The sequence below is a fragment of the Micrasema longulum genome, unplaced genomic scaffold (genome assembly GCF_059751315.1).
Source record: "Micrasema longulum isolate JH-2025_06_02 unplaced genomic scaffold, ASM5975131v1 h1tg001597l, whole genome shotgun sequence".
Lineage (NCBI taxonomy): Eukaryota > Metazoa > Arthropoda > Insecta > Trichoptera > Brachycentridae > Micrasema > Micrasema longulum.
The window spans coordinates 577,507-598,200 of NW_028278779.1; the positions used below are offsets into that span (position 1 = coordinate 577,507).

The 20,694-nt window shown below is 31.1% G+C and overlaps 1 protein-coding gene across 1 annotated transcript in view; it reads right to left on the reverse strand.

Annotated features, from left to right (window-relative positions):
- Window positions 1-18,905, reverse strand: part of LOC148274736 (uncharacterized) — a 181,203-nt gene extending 162,298 nt beyond the window's left edge. Inside the window, exon 1 of the mRNA XM_088236721.1 lies at window positions 18,771-18,905. The gene's annotated coding sequence lies outside the window, so the exon portion shown is untranslated. The remainder of the gene's footprint in view (window positions 1-18,770) is intronic.
- Window positions 18,906-20,694: the final 1,789 nt, after the last annotated feature.

Here is a 20,694-nt window from a genome sequence, read left to right on the forward strand (position 1 = left end):
TTAGATCGGATGGTTTTCAAAAGCATATTGCATTTTCAGATTACAAGTCAAGTTTTAGATTGCAAATATATAACAGATAATTGATTTTGATATGAATGGTTCATTTTTGCTCTATCTTCCTTTTACTCAATTCTAATAATTTCAATCGCATAGTATTATTAGGTATATATTAATAATGATTCTCATTTAAACCCACCAAAAATCCAAACAAGTAAAATGGTAATTGAATATCGATGAAAATGTAATTGATAAAAGTGTGTGCCTTATCTGAATGTAACGATGTAAAGAATAGTTTACACATCCAAGCTCATTAATGCTTTTTTTCCTAATGTCAATTTCAAAATATGCTTTATAAATACCTTGCTGATAAAAAATACGAGTAAATATTTACTAAAGGTATTACACATTGGAATAGATAAAACAAACACTAAAAAACAAATCATTCCTAAAACTATTTAATCAAATATTTTGACAGCTACAGTTCAAATCAAAACAACATTGAGTTTATTTTGCAGTGATATATATACCCAATTATATTATTAACACCCCCCTTTAACTTAAGAAATCTTATAATTTCTTTATTTCAATTTTGTGGATATGTGATTTCATAATAAATATTCTGTCCTATCTAAAAATGTAATTCAAGTTGTGTAAAATTTAGGTTAAAAATAACATAACTATTCATAAACATGTATACACATAGTAACATTAAATTTATGATCACTTACCGCACTCTGAGCAAATCTTGGCATATTAAATAATTTGGTTGAAATGCGTCCTTAATACATTGAGGTATAAAACTAGTGTAAGCATAGGCGTTCGAAATATGGTCCCTCAACCTGCGGCCAGTTGGCATATGTTTGATAGAACGGACTTTAGTCTGTTTCGAGTAGCCCCCGGCTACTTTTGAACTTTTGTCTCCTCGCAATTACTAAAATACCTATACGTACGCTAAGATACCGCACAAATCGACCTGGAAAAGCGATGGTATAACCTTTCACCGGTATGTAATGTTCTTATCTTAATCAATACTTGTTTTAAATAGCTATTTAAATGTCAAAAAACGTCTTATTAATATTTTACCAGTACTTATTATTCGTGAGTTATCTCCTGTCTCTGCCCTGCTCAGTTATTCGGGCGTATAGTCAAACGAAAAACAAATGTGACGCGTATGCAGAAGGGAGCGACATACTGAATAGAACATACAGTGGACCGATGTAAACAGTCCGTGCTTTTTACTGTGCTACGTGTTTTGCTGGCCAAAGTCGACGTGATATGACGTGACGACACTTGCTCCCTCCGCTGGTCATTCCCTTTCTTTTAGGGACGTATTTTCAGCTCGGATTTGTATGGAGTGTCAACTCTATATATTATATCTCAATGCTTGAATATGGTGATCTCGCTCTACATTTGGTGAACTTGGCTGAGCGTAAGACCAATTAATTATGTATCACTCAAATTTGGGTGTTTTGCCGAGAAAAGAAAAAAAAAAGAAAAGCAATTAATTTGAAATTGCTTATTGCACCTCACCAAAACCTAATCACAATGAAAACATAAATTATAATAATTTGTATCTACATTCATAGTTAAAGTATATCGAACTAAATTTAAAAAAAATAACAATACAATAGACACGCAAAAAAAATTATGATTGCGTAAATCTTAATTAATTGGACATAGTAAAAATTTTCACGTGAATTTCATAAAGTTTATTAATAAAAATAATTATTTATTATAAATGCAATAAGCTATAGAAATTTTAAATATTACCAAATCGTAGAGTTACCTTGTTTTAAGTGCACAAAAAATCATATCTCATACTATTAACGTCCTATTCAAATGTGAGCAGTAATTATTTCGTTTTACTACTCTGAATTTAATATGATAAGCATATAAATATTAAATTTTTAGTATATTATGTAATTTTATAACATGTTTATTATGTAACATATTATTTTTCATATTATAATTACTTATTGAAATGTAATATTTTTGGTCGCAATTTCAACTCTCGATAAACTTTGGTGTACCGTAAAACTCCAATTATCCGGATTAATGAGTGCCAGATATTATTTCTTTTAAATTTTGAATTGGAATCACATTAAAAACTTACTTAAACATATCCAGAAAAGTTGATTGTACGATTAAACCAAAATGAAAAACTACTCCTTTATTTTTTTTATTTCCTGACAACAAAATGGATATTTGGCAATCCGGATGACTGTAGTTCGGATAAACATAGTTCTATTGTATTTGGTAATTATCGAAAATGTATAATTATCTATTAATGTTACATAATTTTAAAAACAACACCTGTTTTAAAAAACATATTTTTGTGATTTATGCCGATGAAGAGTTTACGAAGATAAACCATAAATTGTCGAGATTAAAATCGAAAGTTATTGTGTTTGAAAAAATATACAATATATCATTCATAATCCCAAAATCTGGATAAGAGACCCATAAATTAAATCACGAAAAATGTAATCATTTAAGTAAACTTTGTTTCATTATAAATTACGGTTAGGCAAACTAAATGTAAAGATTATTCATTAAAAGCCATTTTAGTGATTTTTTCAAAACCCTCTAAAAACTGATTTTACCTAAGCAAATCTAATCTAACCTTTATTGGAGTCCTAAAATCACGATTCCACTTTTTAAAAGATTTGAAGTAAGTTATTTGAACCTTTTTTATAATTACCAAATACATGGAAGACCTCTTTTGCTTAGAGAAGAACAGGGATTTAGGATAATGAAAGAAACCGGGCATAATCTCATATCTTTTTTTGATCCGAATATACCTAACATACTTCAACAATATTATTTTACTAATGCGTTTTATAAGGATATTATTTATGGTAAATATTATTGAAATGAGTTGTACATTTGATATATTTTCTACACATTTCCGCTCAAAAACAGAATGAATTCAACATTCCATACATAGTGCCTAAATGGAATATTTAAGGCTGTAGTCTGGTAAAACGCACGCAAAATGAGGAAATCATACGATTTTGCCATTCTAAAACGACCGTTTTTTTTTAATCACGCAATTATAAAAAAAATAAAAAACTTAAATTAGATAAAAAACAATAATTTTTAAAGGTACTTCTATTAAAAATATGATAAAAAGTTTTTTGTAACTAAAATACAATTACTTTTAGACCGGCAGATTACGCCATTTCAAATTTAGACTAAACTTAGGTATCTGGGTTCTCATATAAAGACCCGTATGCAGAGACAAACCTTAAGGTGAGGAGAGTACATTCTATTGTCTTCACCTTCGGGTTATTCTCTGCATTTGAAATTAGAATGTACTTTCCTCACCTTAAGTTTTGTCTCTGCATACAATACCCGTATGCAGAGACAAACCTTAAGGTGAGGAGAGTACATTCTATTGTCTTCACCTCCGGGTTATTCTCTGCATTTGAAATTAGAATGTACTTTCCTCACCTTAAGGTTTGTCTCTGCATACGGGTATAAGTATTGAACTAAAATTTGTTGTAATCATTTAAAGATGATAAATTGAACATAAAAAGTGGCTGAAGCCTGTACCGATAAAGATTGATTGGTTAGATATAGAATATTACAACCAAAATTATCTTCTTTTAAAAAAAAAGATAATGCAATTCTATAAAAAAAGGTTTCAACTAAAATATATATATATTTTTTTTTAAGTATTACCGAAGGGATAATTTTACGTAGAAATAAAGGAATATGTCACAAAAATGTGTGTGAATTAAAATGCTTGTATTTCTTTTCAAAATCAGAACATTAAAATTTGGCTGCGGCCACTTTCATGTTCAATTTATTATTTTTAAATTAATACAAAAAAAAATAGTTCAATACTTAGTCTTTATATGAGAACCCAGATACCTAAGTTTAGCCTAAATTCGAAATGGCGTAATCTGCCGGTCTAAAAGTAATTATATTTTAGTTACATAAAACTTTAAGGTATATTTTTTTAATAGAAATACCTTTGAAAAATATTGTTTTTATCTAATTTATGTTTTTTTTTTTTTTTTTGCGCGATTAAAAAAACATTCATTTTAAAATGGCAACGTCGTATGATTTCCTCATTTTGCGTGCGTTTTACCAGACTACAGCCTTAAAGGTCATTAGTTTTGTAATATTTGAAGCACTAACGTTGTGGTTTAATCCTTATAATAAAATAAATATAAAGCATGTTGGTTTTTAACCACTTTTTTTCTATCGACCGGTTTAAAAGCTAAACAAGCTTCTTTATCAAGGTATAGTTAAGTATACCTTGATAGAGAAGCTTGCATAGCTTTGAAAACGGTCGATAGAAAAAGAAGAAAAAAAGTGGTTAAAAACAATGTTTTATATTTATTTACTGTTATACATATTCAACTTATTATTTTGAATGCTGCTACAGATGTTAGAAAAAATTCGAAACCCACTTTTGTATTTGACAACTTAGATCACAAAGCATGAACGGATCTGTCCAAATTTTTGTAGACAAGGACTGGATTCAACTTCCTGGGGAGCTGTTAATATTGACATATTACAACAGAGATGAAGAACATTTTGGAAAAGTTAATATAGAAGTCTAGGCATTTACAGGGCTTATGACCTGTCATTGGCTGGTGTAAGTGGCCACTTTACACACTGTGTAACATTCACCATTTTGCCTATGTTTGTACATCCATATTTCTTCAATTGTTCCATTTGTTGATTTTAGTGAAGTTAAAGAGCTGAAACCTTTATTGTTGTGACTGTCTAACATTCACCATTCTTCCCATATTTGAACACCTATATTCCTTAAATTATTTAATCTGTTGATGTTTGTGAAGTTAAAGAGCTAAAACCTTTATGCGGGTGAGATTAGTGTAATTGAATTAATTGACCTCCATACTAGTCAACGCCTGAAAATGTTATTTTTTCAATTTCTATACTTCATGGACCAGATGGATTTATCAACAATTTTTTGAGTTTGTCCAAATTTTTGTAGACAAGGACTAGATTCAGCTCCCCGGGGAGCTGTAAATATTAATTATTAATTAAATGCTCTAATTTTTACCGCGCGTAAGAAAACATTTTTTTGTATCAAATTTTCCGTAGGGCTGAAGTTTTTCATTGAAATAACTATTGTTTCCAAACAAAATATTATGACATAATATTGATTTATCTCTCATGTTTTCTGATATTAAAATAATAATATGCAGCATGCTTTCGCATTCAATTTCTAGTTTTTTCGATCTCCAAGCATCTATTGGATAAAATTAGCAAAAGCTGTGATGCCCTAGTTATAAGAATTTCATAGAGAATATATGGTTAAATTACTAATGTATAGCAAATGGCTAAAAACCCAATGTGAAAATATATATCTAAAAAACGCTTTTAAAGAAGCAAAATTCCATTACCTTAAATATCTAACATCAATTATTAATTGCCCTAGAATCCCTTATTCCTAACAACGAAATTAAATAAATACACAATTGTTTTACTAATTTATAAATTGATATAAAAAGCTGATATATCAGCTGCAAGTATTGTTGTTTGTCAGTAATATTTTTGGGCATTATATTGGTAAAATATAATCTTTAAAAATATGTACTAACCATCGCTTCATTTATTTGTGAATTTTTCGCTGCATCTCTTGTATCTCAAATTATTACCACATTTTGTAAAATAATTACAAAAAATTTAGTTTTAGTCCCAACATAAACGGAGTTTTAGTCCCAACACTTATGTATGGAAGTGAAACATGGAACTGGCAGAGGAAGGATGAAAGCCGAGTGAACGCGGTTGAAATGCGATCTCTTAGACGAATGTGTGGGAAATCAATGTATGACAGGATTACGAATGATGAAATCAGGCGAGAGTGTAAATCTGAGACAAGTATAATTGATAAGATTAAGAAAGGGTCTCTGAGATGGTTTGGTCACGTAGAACGAATGGACGACGAAAGAATGGTAAAACAAGTATATATGGCGAAAACGAACGGCAACGTTAGACGAGGACGACCAAGAAAGACGTGGCATGATCAGATAAACCAAAATCTTAAGTCTGGTCATGTCAAAAGCAGACAGAACCGAAGGGCATGTATGACAAGATGTATGAATGCGGAAGAGGCTAGGATTGTATGCCAGGATAGACGTGTGTGGCGGTCCATTCTCTCTGCCTACCCCTACGGGGAACTGGCGTGATGGTAGTAGTAGTAGTAGAAGGGGAACCAAAAAAAAAACTGACAGAACCTTCTTATAACTGACAGTCAAAAAGTATTTATGTAATGTTAGAAATGAAATGCAAAAAACATGTATTGTCAAACCTTTAAAATTTTATAAAATTAAACTTTGTATCTGTTTATCATGTTTTATATTAAGATAAAATACTTGTAATTGTCAAGAAATTAACATTATTATTTCCAATTTCAAAGGCATTTTACACTATTATAATTGATAAAAGCACCTTCAACTCAATTTTATACAACTTTGAAAGTATTTGTTTAGATTGTTTGGCTGTTTTCTAGATTTTAAAAGCAATAAATCTTTGCACCAAACCAAGGTTAGTAATGCATTAATGTTATTTATTATAATACATACATAGATCAATTGTAATATTTTAACTTTAAAATTTCCTACGCTATTGAAAATGCCTATAAGTTTTCTAGACAACTCTAGATAAATAAGAATAATATTAGATTTGTTGATAGCGTTGAAGTTTACGACATGTTGAATACTTAGAGTAGGAAGGGGTCCATGTTGAATACTTATATTAGAAAAAATGCAATAAACTATTCGGTATAATAAATCTTTTATTTTAGACGTAAGCCTTTTGAGGAAAATAAATGAGAGCGAACGTTTTGTTATTTTGTTGGTTCTAAGAGAAAGTTAAGTAAAGATATCGCTATTCCTACTGACATTACCATTGGCAGGCTGGTTCCGCAAGCAGGAAGATAAAACAGCTTAAGCTGCCTATGTCTTAGGTAGCTATTAAGGACATTTAGGGTCTTACATGTAAACCTGGTATAAAGTTAGACCTAGGCGTAGTGGCAGAATGAGGACGGGAATAGCATATTTATAATAGTGGTAGAATAAGGATGGTATTCCCATCCTAATTTTACCACTGCTAGGCGTAACTTTATACCAGGTTTATAATTAAGGCCCAAAGAAAAATACTCTCCATTACACCTAATTTGATCGTAATACAACAGATCAATCGGAAAAAAATGCATTTCTTTTTCTCCGATCTATTGTACCCTCTGCATACTTTACATTGAATTTCGGATCTTTTATCCTTGTTCTGTGTGCTGTAAAAATGGATTCTTATACAAGTAAATGCCATAAGCATGTACGAATATGTGCAACCATACAATCTACTGACAATTTATATCGACTATTAAATCTATTTGAACCGGATTGTGGCTAGGGTTGCCAACTCAATCCACCGAAAATCCGGGAGGTAAAATTGATAACAACTAAAACGAAATATTGGTAAGTAGATTGGGATTAATGGATAAATGCAGCAACTTTTTAATCCTTGCCCTCATTCATTTTCACCAGAAAAGGCGGATGGAAAATACGGTTCAGTGTGTGAAATGGAACCAGAAAGTAAACCTTTTTTTTTTACTATAAACATAAATGATAAAACAGAGTATTAAAAAAATAAAACATAATTACATAGCAATGAAATACATATTGATAGTAAAAATAGTAAACAAAAAAATCCCACAAAGGCATGGCCTGTTCGTGGGTATACAAGAAAATGTTAATGAATTTTTGCTCCTATAATAAATAATGGACAGTTAAAATATTTTTGTTTAACATAAAGAAAAAATAAGATATTCTGTAAAAGATAATATGGTATTTTGTTTTATTATTGTATTTATCACATTGTATATTATTGTAAATAAAGATTTATTATTATTGTTATTATTATCCTGAATAAGGTAATCGGGTGGAGATAAGTCCGCCTTGTTCTGTAGTAGTTGGTGAGTTCACCTATCATTCTTGAGGTCATAGGTTCGATTCCTGGCAGGGTGGACTGCTTAAATTGCCATGTTTCACTGTCCCAGGACTGGCACCTAAAGCGTAAGACTAATCACCTTACCTTACTTAGATGATTGAAATACGCTGAATTTTTACGCTCAGTTTACAAATGCAGTGCCCCTATGCACCACGGGGTGCGCGGAAAGGGGAATGATGATGATGATGGAATAGATTCCGAGTGATTTTATCTGAATGTCGGGAGTTGGAAGATTAAAAGAAAAATCTTATTCCCGGATGGATCCCGGAATTCCGGGAGGGTTGGCAACCCTAATTGTGGCCCGTGGCTTGTGTCACGGACTCACGAAGCGAAGGTCCGAGGTTCGAACGCCTCTCTACCACAACTTAATTACCATTTTCTAAAAGCGAGTTATTTACAACACGTAGAAAATGGCGGCCAAAATCTAAAGATTTGGGTAAATGGTAAAAACGCGAATATTTATAATAATAATAAAAAAATCTTCTTCCGGATATTACACAACGTTCAATAAATCTTCCGTATTGTGATAACTCAGAGCCATCCAGCTACTTTTAAATTTCAGCCATGGTCAGTCTCCTTAAGCTGAAAATTTTTTTTGTTCAAAATAAACATATGACATCATAAATCAAACCAGCACATCTACAGTGCCATAAAAAAAAAAAGATAATAAATATTTTTAAAACATGTCAATATTAAAACTCAAAAAACGTAAGATAAAAAAGCATGTTTTAAAAACATGTCGATATAAAAACTCGAAATTTATAAAAAAAAAAATTGTACTTACGGATTTTTGTAGAGATTTTGGCAAATTTTACCTAATAAATTGTCTACTACGAAGAAGATGGCGGGTATTGGAAGTATACGCCTCATATACCTAAGTATACATAAATTTCCACCACCTGAAATATGTAGCTTGATAGTCCTATTTTTGTTCTTGATTAATTGACTCCCTTTCAATAATCATAGTCAACAGGCTTTTTTATTCATAGACAAACAATCAACTTATTTAATCACTTAAATTTCGAAACGTACTGACAAGCTGTCTCCTTACATCCAAATGTTTACAATTACTTATTTAGACATAAAATAATAATGTTCTAATCAAACTAAAAAGGGTTTGGAGGGAGGCTTAAAAAGTATGTAAAGCAATTAATATTTTGTTTTTTTTGTTGCTATTGTTCAATAATGAGCATTAGAGTGAGCCGATGATGTAGGAAGTTTTTTTTTAGATATCAAAGTGAAAGGGGTCTAAAAAGGGGTCTTTTGGATCGCATTGAACGTAAAAATTATTTAAAAAAATATTCCATACTACTTTTGGCCCTCAACAGAAGTTTGAAATTTATAACTGTCTGAAATTTTTTCAATTATCTATATTGATAAAAAAAAATTTTTGTTCGTAAAGATGTAACTTAATCACATTACAAATTCGAACACGTTTTAAAACTACCGAAATGCAAAAAAATTACACTCCGCGGAACTGATTCCGTTTAAACTATATAATGATGTAAATCAACATTTATTAAGTAGAAAAACTTATTGAGTGAGCTTCGCATAACTAATGACAGTAACAAATTGCCCTATAAAAGAATTGTTGTAGCTTGGCCCACATCATTTGGAGGCTTTGAACTTTACAAAATGGAGAATAAAACTGAACTTGATATGCTAGATAGTATTATGCCAGTTTACAAAGTATCTAAGGTAGTCGGCTTAGCTCCATACACATTCGGAAAAAAAAACGGAATAAGTAATGTTAAGGTTACGTGGCTGGATATTATCTACAGCGCTCTCGTCACTATTCTATTCTTGTACGTAAGTCCAAGAATGGAGAGAATGCAAAATAAAAGAACTAATGAATTCGACATAATAATCATTGCAATCAAAATATGGTTTCCTATAATTGTGGATGTTGTAAGCAGCATAACTCTCATTCACAACAGAAAGTTTTTTCCGGAGTTTTTCAAACAAATGTTTCAGCTTGATCTAAGAATGAAAGAAAACAAAATAGCCCTGGACTACAAACGGCTAAGGACAGCGGCATACACCAGCCTGGTCGTCACTTCGTTGTCGATCGCTTTTTTCTTCACGATGAATGAAATCAACCTGATGTTGGAAAATGTTGGCACGGATCTGTGGGATATCGTGAGCGAGATACACACGTTCGTTTACCTGTTGACGGTGATGCAAATTTGGCTGGGGTTTTACAATCTGAGCTACAGGTATAATCTGATAAACGACGCGCTGCGAAAGCTGAACAAGAAAAACGACCATACAATAAAACTCGTCAGCGCGAAGGTTCGGAGTGAAATAACTGAAAACCAACACGAAAAGTGTTTTGTTGTCAATAAAGAGAATATTCTGCATAGAATTCACACTCTGTGCTCCATCCAAAATGACCTGCGAACTGCCACGGTGACTTTGAACAAAATATACTCCGTAATATTGCTTCTGATGGTGACAGAAACATTCGTGAATACAATAGTGCGATTGTATCTCATATCGCCGGACGAGAGTGCGAGAATAACAGCTCTCACAATAACCGGAGTTATGTTTTATAACTTACTTCACTTTTTACTGATCAGGAGTGCAAACAACATCTCTGAAGAGGCAACTATTATTTTTTTTTAAACTAACACTTTTATATTCTTGGTCATGTTTTTTTTTATTAGTATATCACAAAATATCAAATAAACACAAAAACCAACAAACAAAAATAACCACTGTAAAAATTAAACAAAACAAATATATTTGGACTGGATAAACACAACTTTACACCTTGAAGTTTTGATTCTTGATGAGGTAAATCCTTCAATCGTTTGCTCCTTTGCTGCAAACTGGTAGAGTTCTTTGCCTCGGCGGGAAGCTTATTAAATAGCTTTGATACAATATATTCTGTCGTCCTGCTTCCATAGAAGTTTTGTGCTCTAGACTCTACCAGTTTCATGGCTGTTATCGATCATGTTCCATGTTGGTGACTGAGCGGGGTTTTTTCCTCATCAAAATGCTTTATTATTAAATATGCTTAAAGTGGTAAAGTTGCTTCACCGGAAGTACCCCACAATGCTTAAATAGGATTGTGTCATTATCTTGAGAGGTCTTTTCTGAAGATTGTAAATTCTATCAACGTATTACTTGCGAGTTCCTCCCAAGACAGAATTCCGTATGATATAATTGATTCTGCAAGACTTATGTAAACTAAATTAAGTAATTTAAAGGTAATATGTTCTTCAGCTGATGAAGTTTTACCATACATAGCCTCGTACAGATGATGTTAATGTGATTTTCAAAGTTGAAAGTTATGTCAAATGTTCTTCTTCTTCACGTGTCATGTCGGGTCCCCCCAACGTCGACGATCACTCGGGAGAAAGCTTCCCTATCCTAAGCAGTGCGAAACAGCTCCTCCACAGTTCTAATCCTGGTCCATGCTCGGATGTTTCGAAGCCAAGAAAGCTGTTTCTTCCGACCCCTCTACGTCCCTCGATCATCCCCTTCATGACAAGCTGAAGTATGGCATATTTATCACCTCTCAACACATGGCCAAAATATGAAATCTTACGGAGCTTAACAGTGGTGAATAGTTCTCTATTAGTATTGGCTCTACGTAATACTTCATTGTTGGTTATCATATCGGTCCAAGATATTCTTAACACTCTACGGTGGATCCACATTTCAAATGCTTCAAGGCGGTTTATAATATTAACTTTTAGAGTCCACGCCTCTACACCGTACAGTAAGACAGACCATATATAACATGTGACCATTCAGCTGTCAAATGTTAAGCCAAGGTATTTACAATCACTTACAATTTCTAACATGTACATTTACATGACGTAGTGCCTTCGGGTTCGTTATGAAGACACGCGTAAGTGTGGGCTTTAATTCTAGTATTTTCTCTCGTAGTATAGGACGATGTAATATAATATAGTACCTTAGTTTTGTTAACATTTATATGTTTATCTGCTATAATACATACCTACCGTATTTTGCGGACGATAAGGCGCACTCCAATAATTTTTTTGTTGAATTTTCAGTAAAAAAAGTGCGTCTAATGGTCCGAAAAATACGGTACATGTCTAAATATAAATTATTTACACGTAATAGGGAAATACCACGTTTTTTTACATTTTTGAAGTAATAAAGGTCTATGCAATACTGTCCAGTAAAAAAAATTGTTACTTATAAGTGGCATAATTTATTTTTTTTTATTTGAAATTTTGAGTTCCCGCAAAAAGGATCATTCCATTGGCCACGCCCCTAATACGTCACGATTCATGTTTATTTGTTCCTGACCATTTAAATTTGTTTAGAACATTGTTACGAATCTTGACGTCACAACTATCAAAGCCAAACATGTCGCGTTGTGTGCATGTTGTATTTTTTTACAATTTTTCTTTTAAATTTATGTATGAAAACATTTCTCCACAATATCCAATGGATTTTGAAAATACAATTAATTATTCGAAATCCATTTCATATATTTTTATCGTTTTTCGTAGTATGTGATATTTCCCTAAAAAACTATATTGTACTTATTAGTAGCATAAAAATATGTTTTAATTTGTAATTTTCAATTCCCGCGAAAACGCTTTATTGCATTGGCCACGCCCCTTATACGTCACGATTCACATTAAATTTTGACGTTTTGTCATTCCAGAACGTACTTCGTATGAAGATACCGTCGTATATTATTTCATCCGCGTTAGTGATTTTACAACTATTTTTGTGTATTATGCCTGGAAGACAAGATTATAAATACGGTATAGTACCCAAATGCACAACGAATATACAGGGTGTTCTTTAAACCCTGTCACATCCGAAACCACGATGATTAGTAGGAGCAAGAAGACATATTGGCACATTAAAATATTTTTTTAGAATGACTAAAATCTTAAAAAATAGAAGATAAATAAAAAACAAATGGTTGCTTACTCCTGCAAGGGTGAAACGAGGAGAGGGGAACCTGATTTATTTAATAGCATAATTATACATTTTTACAATTTAAAAAAAATTTCACTTGTTATATTTTTACTAAAACTAAAATCCCACCAAGCAACTTTTTGTAGCTTGTTGGTGAAGATTATATTTATACTGACTTAATAATATTATTTACATTTATAAAAACAATGAATAACAGATACAAATTAACAACCGGAAAGATCAGAATAAACATGTTTATACAAATAATAATATATAAATTTATTTTTTAAATACAAGAACACAGTCGATCGTACGGCCGCGCCCCCCTCGCTTCTCTCCTGCAGAAGTAAGCAACCATTTGGTTTTTTTAAGTATTTTAATTTAAAATATTTTCTTCGTTCTTAATATTTTTTTTAATATGCTCATATGTCTTCTTGCCCATACTGATCATCGTGGTTTCGGATGTGACAGGGTTTAAAGAACACCCTGTATTATTATAGGTAATTCACAATGTCAAAATCCCTCGTAAAAACCACGTGACAATAAGGGCCCATACAAATAGTAAGGGAAAATGCCAAACATTGTAGAACATGAATCTTGACGTCACGAATTTCATGATCAATCATGGCGGATTTTTGTGAAAGCGTAGTTTTTAATATTTTTTTTTTTAAATCGTGAATGAAAACTTTTTTAAAGATTTTAATAATACAATTAATTTTTCTAAATTCAAATATTTTTATTGGTATGGTACGGAGAATATTGATTGTAACAAATACCATAACAATATAATTTCGGTCCTTTTCATGAAATGGTGTACAAAACAAAAAATAAGTTTTTTTAAAGAAAATGACCTAAATTATATTTTAATAGTATTTGTTATAATCAATATAGTGTAAAGTTTCTGCAAACCAAGTTTTGTAAAATTTCCATTGAAAATAAACGTAAAAATTGCACTTTTCAATAAAAAATTATAAAAGCGCCATCTATGAATAATTAGTTTCATATTTTTGTTTAGTATCACCTTAAAAGGCACCTGCTTTGACTATATATGAAAGTTGTGCAGTTGTCGAAATCACAAATAGTGAATGCTACGCAGTGTGTAAAGTGATCACTTAAACCAGCCAAAAGCTTCGCAAATGCCTATATTTCCACATTCGCCATTAATTCCTTCATTTTATTTATATGTTTTGGTTGAGATGTTTAACCAACAATTACTTCAATCGTCTCTATTGAGATATTGATCCCTTTAAATTTAATTCGAAGAGGGTCAAAATCCAGTATTGGTCTACAAACAAACTAACACCTAGTACATAAAACATATTATCTTTTTATTCCAGTCGAAGCTTTCCGGACTTTTAATTCACAGAATATACAATAGCAACAGTCATGAAGAATGGAGTAAAAATGTAATCATTTACCTAAATAAATACTACTAACCACTTTCTACAATACAAATCATCAGTACCTAATAAAAACATTTGTTGTATTTCAGCTGAAAGTTTATTCCTTGCAACTTTTGCACCAGAAGATAACGGTTACAGCATGTGGCATGTTTCATTTTGACTATTCAATCATTCTGTCTGTAAGTATTAAAGGCAGCATTTCTATTTCTCCATAGGTTGTGCACTACACGGAATTATATTCACATTGTAATGCAGCAAAGCTGTTAAAGAATATAAAAATGAGTTACTGTTAAGTCAGTGTTGTAATATTAAGTATCGAAATTGTTACACATATTGGAACCAATATAAAAAAATAATCCGTCAAAAAATAGTACGCAGCGGTAAATATTGGAAATACGACAATTTTAACGCTGGCAATCCCAAATTAAAAGTGGTGTATTTTGTAATAATTGACTACTGAAAGGTTGCAATGTTGTTTAACTGTGTTAGAAAAACTATAAGAACGCCAGCGTCCTCCATTATTGACAAAGTATTTAACTATCTACAAAGATCTTAGTGCTGATTAAACTTATTTTTTGTGATTTTAATGTAAAAAATCTCAGGTAGAAAAAAAACTTTGATTTATAAAACAATTAATATAATTTATTGAACACTTGAATTAGTTTTAAATCCAAAAGAAACTACTAGTATTAGTGAAACATTTTACAAAAATTTCCTAAAAATATTGGCTTCACGGCATATATTTTTAAACTACAACAGGCCAGGAGACCCGATTATAGTGGTGAATTACAGTACAGAACACCCAGGCTTGAGAAAAATCATATCTTGATTTTTGTCTTCTCACCGGAAATCGAAGCCGGAACCTTGCATCTTAACCCTGACTCGAGCACCTTAGCCACTACACCACGAAGGCCGCCATCAATTAATTACTAGAATATAATATTATGTCGTATATACCAAAATCAGAAACTGTGCTTTTGAAGGAATCAAAAGTTATATTTTATTCATTTAACCTTTCGTACATACATATTTGTACATTGGCGAGCTTAATGGCAAATGGCAATTTCTTCCAACCAACCAATAAAAACGGGTTTCATAAAATTCATTTCAGTTTCAAAGCGTATGCAATAAAAATAAAATAATTAAATGAAATAGATACAACACTAAAACTAGCACTACGCATATACGGTAGAACTTCGTCAATCCAAACTCCAGTCATCCGGATTGCCAAATATCAGGAAATAAGAAATAAAGGAGATCTTTTTATTAATTAAATTGTGCAATTAATGTTGCCGGGCATGTTTAAGTTAGTTTGTGATTGTGATTCCGATTCCCTGCATTATTTCAAAAGCAGTAAAATCTGGCACTCATTAATCTGGATAATTGGAGTTTTACTGTATAGTATAAATGAATTATTATTGATACTAATATTCAATGGGGAAAGGATATAAAGGGAGAGGAAAAGAGGAGAGATCAAGATCAGATAAACTGTAAGCTGATAAGCGTGGAAATTTTTCAAGAGGCATATAGGAGCGTAGGATTATGTATTATATTACAGTTAACAGAAGTGAGAGGGAGAGATAGTCTCTCCGCTATCTAATTTTGAGTCACTTCAGTGGCCTACGATAATCAGAAAGGTAGTCATATTTGATGTAATAACTTATATTTACATATAAGTTATTAATTTAAAAAATACTTGGTACACTTCCACTTATATATTTTGACCAATTAGCGCTTTCACCCTCTAATGCACCCTTTCACCCTTTTAGTTTCATTTTATAATAAAAAATCTTTGGGCCAAACATTAATTAATAGTAAAGATCAGGTCGACAAATTTGAAAATAGCGGAATATACGAACTAACATGTACTTGTCCTGGTTATATAGGACAAAGCGGGAGAGCTATTAAATATAGAGTGAAAGAACATTTAGCTTCACATAGATATCAAACTATGCGTCACATTTAAATGAATACATACTTTTGATAAAGCAAAAAACATAAAAATTTTACATATGGGACATAAAGGTCAAAAGTTAGATAGATTGGAAATTTTAGAAATAAATAGGATAAAAAATAATAGCGATAGAATTTTAATAAATCAGCAGATAGAATTTAAAAACTCACCCTTATTAGCCCCCTTAGTTAGACCCTGTACATTGTAATAAAACAATAAATACTTTTCATATAATAGAAGATTCTCTTAAAGTACACCGGAAACACTGTTCCATTGAAATATTGCGTATTGTATCTTTTTCAACTTGTTTTTAAATGTACCTACACTTAAGATAATATTTAGTTTTATATAAATTATCTGTATAATATTCACCAGTCTGAAGATGCCCATTAGAGGGTGAAAGCGCTAATTGGTCAGAATCAATAAGTGGAAGTGTACTAAGTATTTTTTAAATTAATAACTTATATGTAAATATAAGTTATTACATCATTACAATGGAATTCCATCAAGAATTGTCAATAAATAATTTAAATGAAATAAAGTAGTCATATTTCATATGCTTATTATAATGCTGCATGATACAAATAGCAAATAGACTAAACACCTATGTGTGTATTTAAAATAATAAGAGGCAGCATAACCCAGCCATAAAAGTTAAAACAAAGCCTACTTTTAAGCAGATAAAAACGAGGTCATCGGGTATATAGCTATTCAAAGTACTTAAATTCCTAACAGTGTACGGACAGCGAAGTCACCTAATCATAGAACCGAGAGTCTTCAACGACTTGCCGCAGAAGCTCAGGGAATCAAAAATTGAAACAAAAAGATGTATTATCGGAGCAATTAGGTGAAAACATTATTTATAATATAGTGTGTTGAATTCCCACTGACTCGACTGAAAAAAGGTAAAATTCCTGCCTCGATACAGGGCTACCTAGTGAGGCTGGTAATAAGGAAATAAAATTATTCGTATAAATAAAAAATATTTTAAATTTTAATAAAATTATAATTTATGTCTCATTTCACAGGTTGGTGGTGCTATAACAACATATCTGGTTATTTTGTATCAATTCAAACAATCTGACGTAGGCAAGGTGGGAAATGTCAACAAAGAAAATTCAACATAAAGTTACTGCTGATTTTTAAATGATGATGCATAACTCATGTACATTCCTGTTTCTAGCACTGAACTTATTAAATTTTTATAAAAATTATTTGATTACTTTTATTGTTAAAATAATGTTTGATTAATTACATATTGAAGTATGCAGAATATACTTTAACTTATATATCCCACCCGCTCTCTATCTGATATCTGACAAATGTTTGTCGCTAAAGGCAAAATTAGCAGTTCACTATAGAGTCCTAGTACCGAACCTGATGTATGGGAGCGAAGTATGGACTTGGAACAACAGGGATAAATGCAGGCTGAATGCTGTTGAAATGAGATCTCTCAGGCAAATGTGTGATAAAACACGTAAATTATGTAAGGCGGAGATGAGCATTATTGACAAAATCAAGAAAGGAGCTCTGCGTTGGTTTGGACAGACAGCATGACCAAATTCAACAAACATTTGAAGATGGACATGTCAAAAGTCGGAATTATCGGCGAGCGTGCATGAATGTAGAGGAAGCGAGATCTGCATGCAAAGACAGAGTGATATGGCATTCTATCCTCTCTGCCTACTCTTACGGTGAAACGGCGTGATGGTTTGTTTGTTTGTAGTTACCAGACAACATTAAACAGATTGTGGTCCCGGAGGTAGTGTCGTGGACTCCGAATCAGGAGGTCCGAGGTTTGAATCCTGCTCTACCACAACCTGATTCCCATTTTCTAACACGGTTTTTATGACTAAAAGGAAATGGTCCCAAAATTAAAATATTTGGGTAATTCAAAAGCTATTTTTTTTTTTTTAATACATTTAAATGATATACTATGACGTTCACTTTTTATTAATTTTCAATAATTTGATCCTGTTGTCCATAAATCATAAATTAAACACACGATAAATATTTTTTTAAAACAAAATTTATTGTTATGGGTATACAAAACTCGGTGTGCCTACATTTTTTTAATAATCAACGTGCTTTTTTATAAAAATAAAAGATGAATGATACTTCAACCCACAAACTTTGAATGCCCAGTTACCGGTTTCATTGCTTTCGCGATATCTTCGAGACAGGGAGGATGTCACGAAAGCAGCTTGCCCACCACATACCGCACACCGCTTCTGAGGACATAAGTTTCCTTGGCGGTGCCCCCATGAACGGAATCGTTGCTCGTTGATATTGCGAAAGCAATGAAACCGGTCACTAGTTATTCCTAATTTGTGGGTTTAAGTATCACTCGTTTTTTATTTCTATAATAAATTACTTCAACCAAGAATTTTGAAAACTTGAATGTTTTCATCAGTGTTTGAACTTAAAGTAAGGTAATATTATTTTGAACACATGAATATAAAATAAAAACAAGCATATTTTAGTTTAAAAAGTAGATAAGTACTACTCACATTACTTTTAAGCGGGAATTCGGGCTTGAATATTTTTCAAAAAATAGCATCAGAACACTTTTCAAATAAAAATGTCAAAAAAACTAGTTGTTAAAAGCGCGCCATAATTCATTTTGACACTGACATTTTAAACAGAAACAGATTTCAGATTTTTTAATTAATGTAAAAAATCATAGACAATAATTAATACAGGCAAATTAAAACACTAAATCGATTTTTCAGAAAAATAAAACTTACGGATCGCGGCCGTTGCTGGTGACATTTTTAATTTTTAATTTTTACGATACATATCAAACTTAGGTAATTTTTAGATTTTTTTGTTTCCATAAAGAAAAATCTGTGATCGAAAAATAGCACTTTGGAAATGAACATATTAAAATTTTTTTTTTTTTTAATGTTTATAGTATGCATTGGTTTAAATATTTAGAGGTCTTATTACGTAATGTTTCATTTTATCTCAGGTAGAACATCGATTTTTATTTAATTTAATTGCTAATCATATCAACATGTTGTAGTTGAAATAGTTTGTAAAAATCTTATTTAGATCTAAAAAGGTTTGCGTTCTTTTACTACTCAAACATCAACAAAAAACCTCAGTGAGAAGAAAGAACCAATTATCTAAGTGAAATACTAAATAATTTAAAAAAATATTTTCATTCCATATCATAGCTAATTGTTATTTTTTGTAATAATCTTCCAACTTTTGCGAATAATCTCTTGGAAATAAATTTAAGTTAATAAGTACACACGTACAATTTATTTTTCATTGTATTATGAACTGTAGGTATAAGAAATCGTAAAAAATATTTAAATTAAAAATATAAACAACGACATATGTAATTCTATCCATTTTGTGTAATTCTATAATTAAACATATATATGCATGTGAAATTGTGTTGATTCAAATTGTATGTTTTCGAGTATTTATGTATCTTTGTTGGATAACCTTAAGTTTTTTTTGTTAATGTCCAGTTATTTTTTTCCCCAATCTAGAATATTTCACTGCGTCTGCTTTTTATGTCTTAAACTATACATATAATATTTAATCTCAATCGATATTTCAAAGTATAAAGATCATTCATAAAATTTGGGTTTGTGCAAGCGAAGTCTAACAAACGCATGTGCTTTATTTACAATAAGTGTACTCACCTTAGTCGGTTATTATATTTAAATAGATGTTTGCACCAACAAGTAAATTTAAGGGTTTTATGAGTTTGTTACAGTGTTGAAATCAACGATTTAACGTTTTAGGTTTCAAATTTAGAAATAATATTTTTGAAAAATTAAAATTTTTTGTTTCGATTTCATGAAAAATGCAGCAATAATTTTAATTCGTTTTTATATGCTGATATTTAATTTTAGTCCAAAAGGGAAAATTAGCATTTTTTTATTTAAAAAAAAATGAGCATACTGAAGTTGGTTTTTATTATTTAATAATAAAGAAAAAAAAAATTTTTTAATTATTAAAATAAAAAAACTTTTTGTGTTGTATGGGGGTTATAAAAAAAATATTTTCATTTTTTCAATAACATTTCTCAAAATAATTGGTATATTTACTACATGAATATGTATTTAATTCTTGACAATTTTATTATGTCCCCAAAAAAAAAATACTTTACAGAATATTCTTTTTCTTTCCATCTTTTTAACTAAGTGATGCGAGATTGACGAAGAAGTATACGAGAGTGCTGGCTGATTAAGCTCTCAAGGACAAAAACTATTTGCAAGAGAGTAGTTAAGAACTAGATTTTCCTTAGTGGAAGAGATTTGAGTGAAAACTCCATGGTGATTTCCCGAATGAGTTGTTAAAAAAATGTAAACATTATCCCCCGAAAATATTTTGCATAAAAACAAAAAAGTTTTTGGTCTATATGTTGTTTATGGAAATTTGCTTCGATTTTATTGGTCGACAGTGCTGCTATCT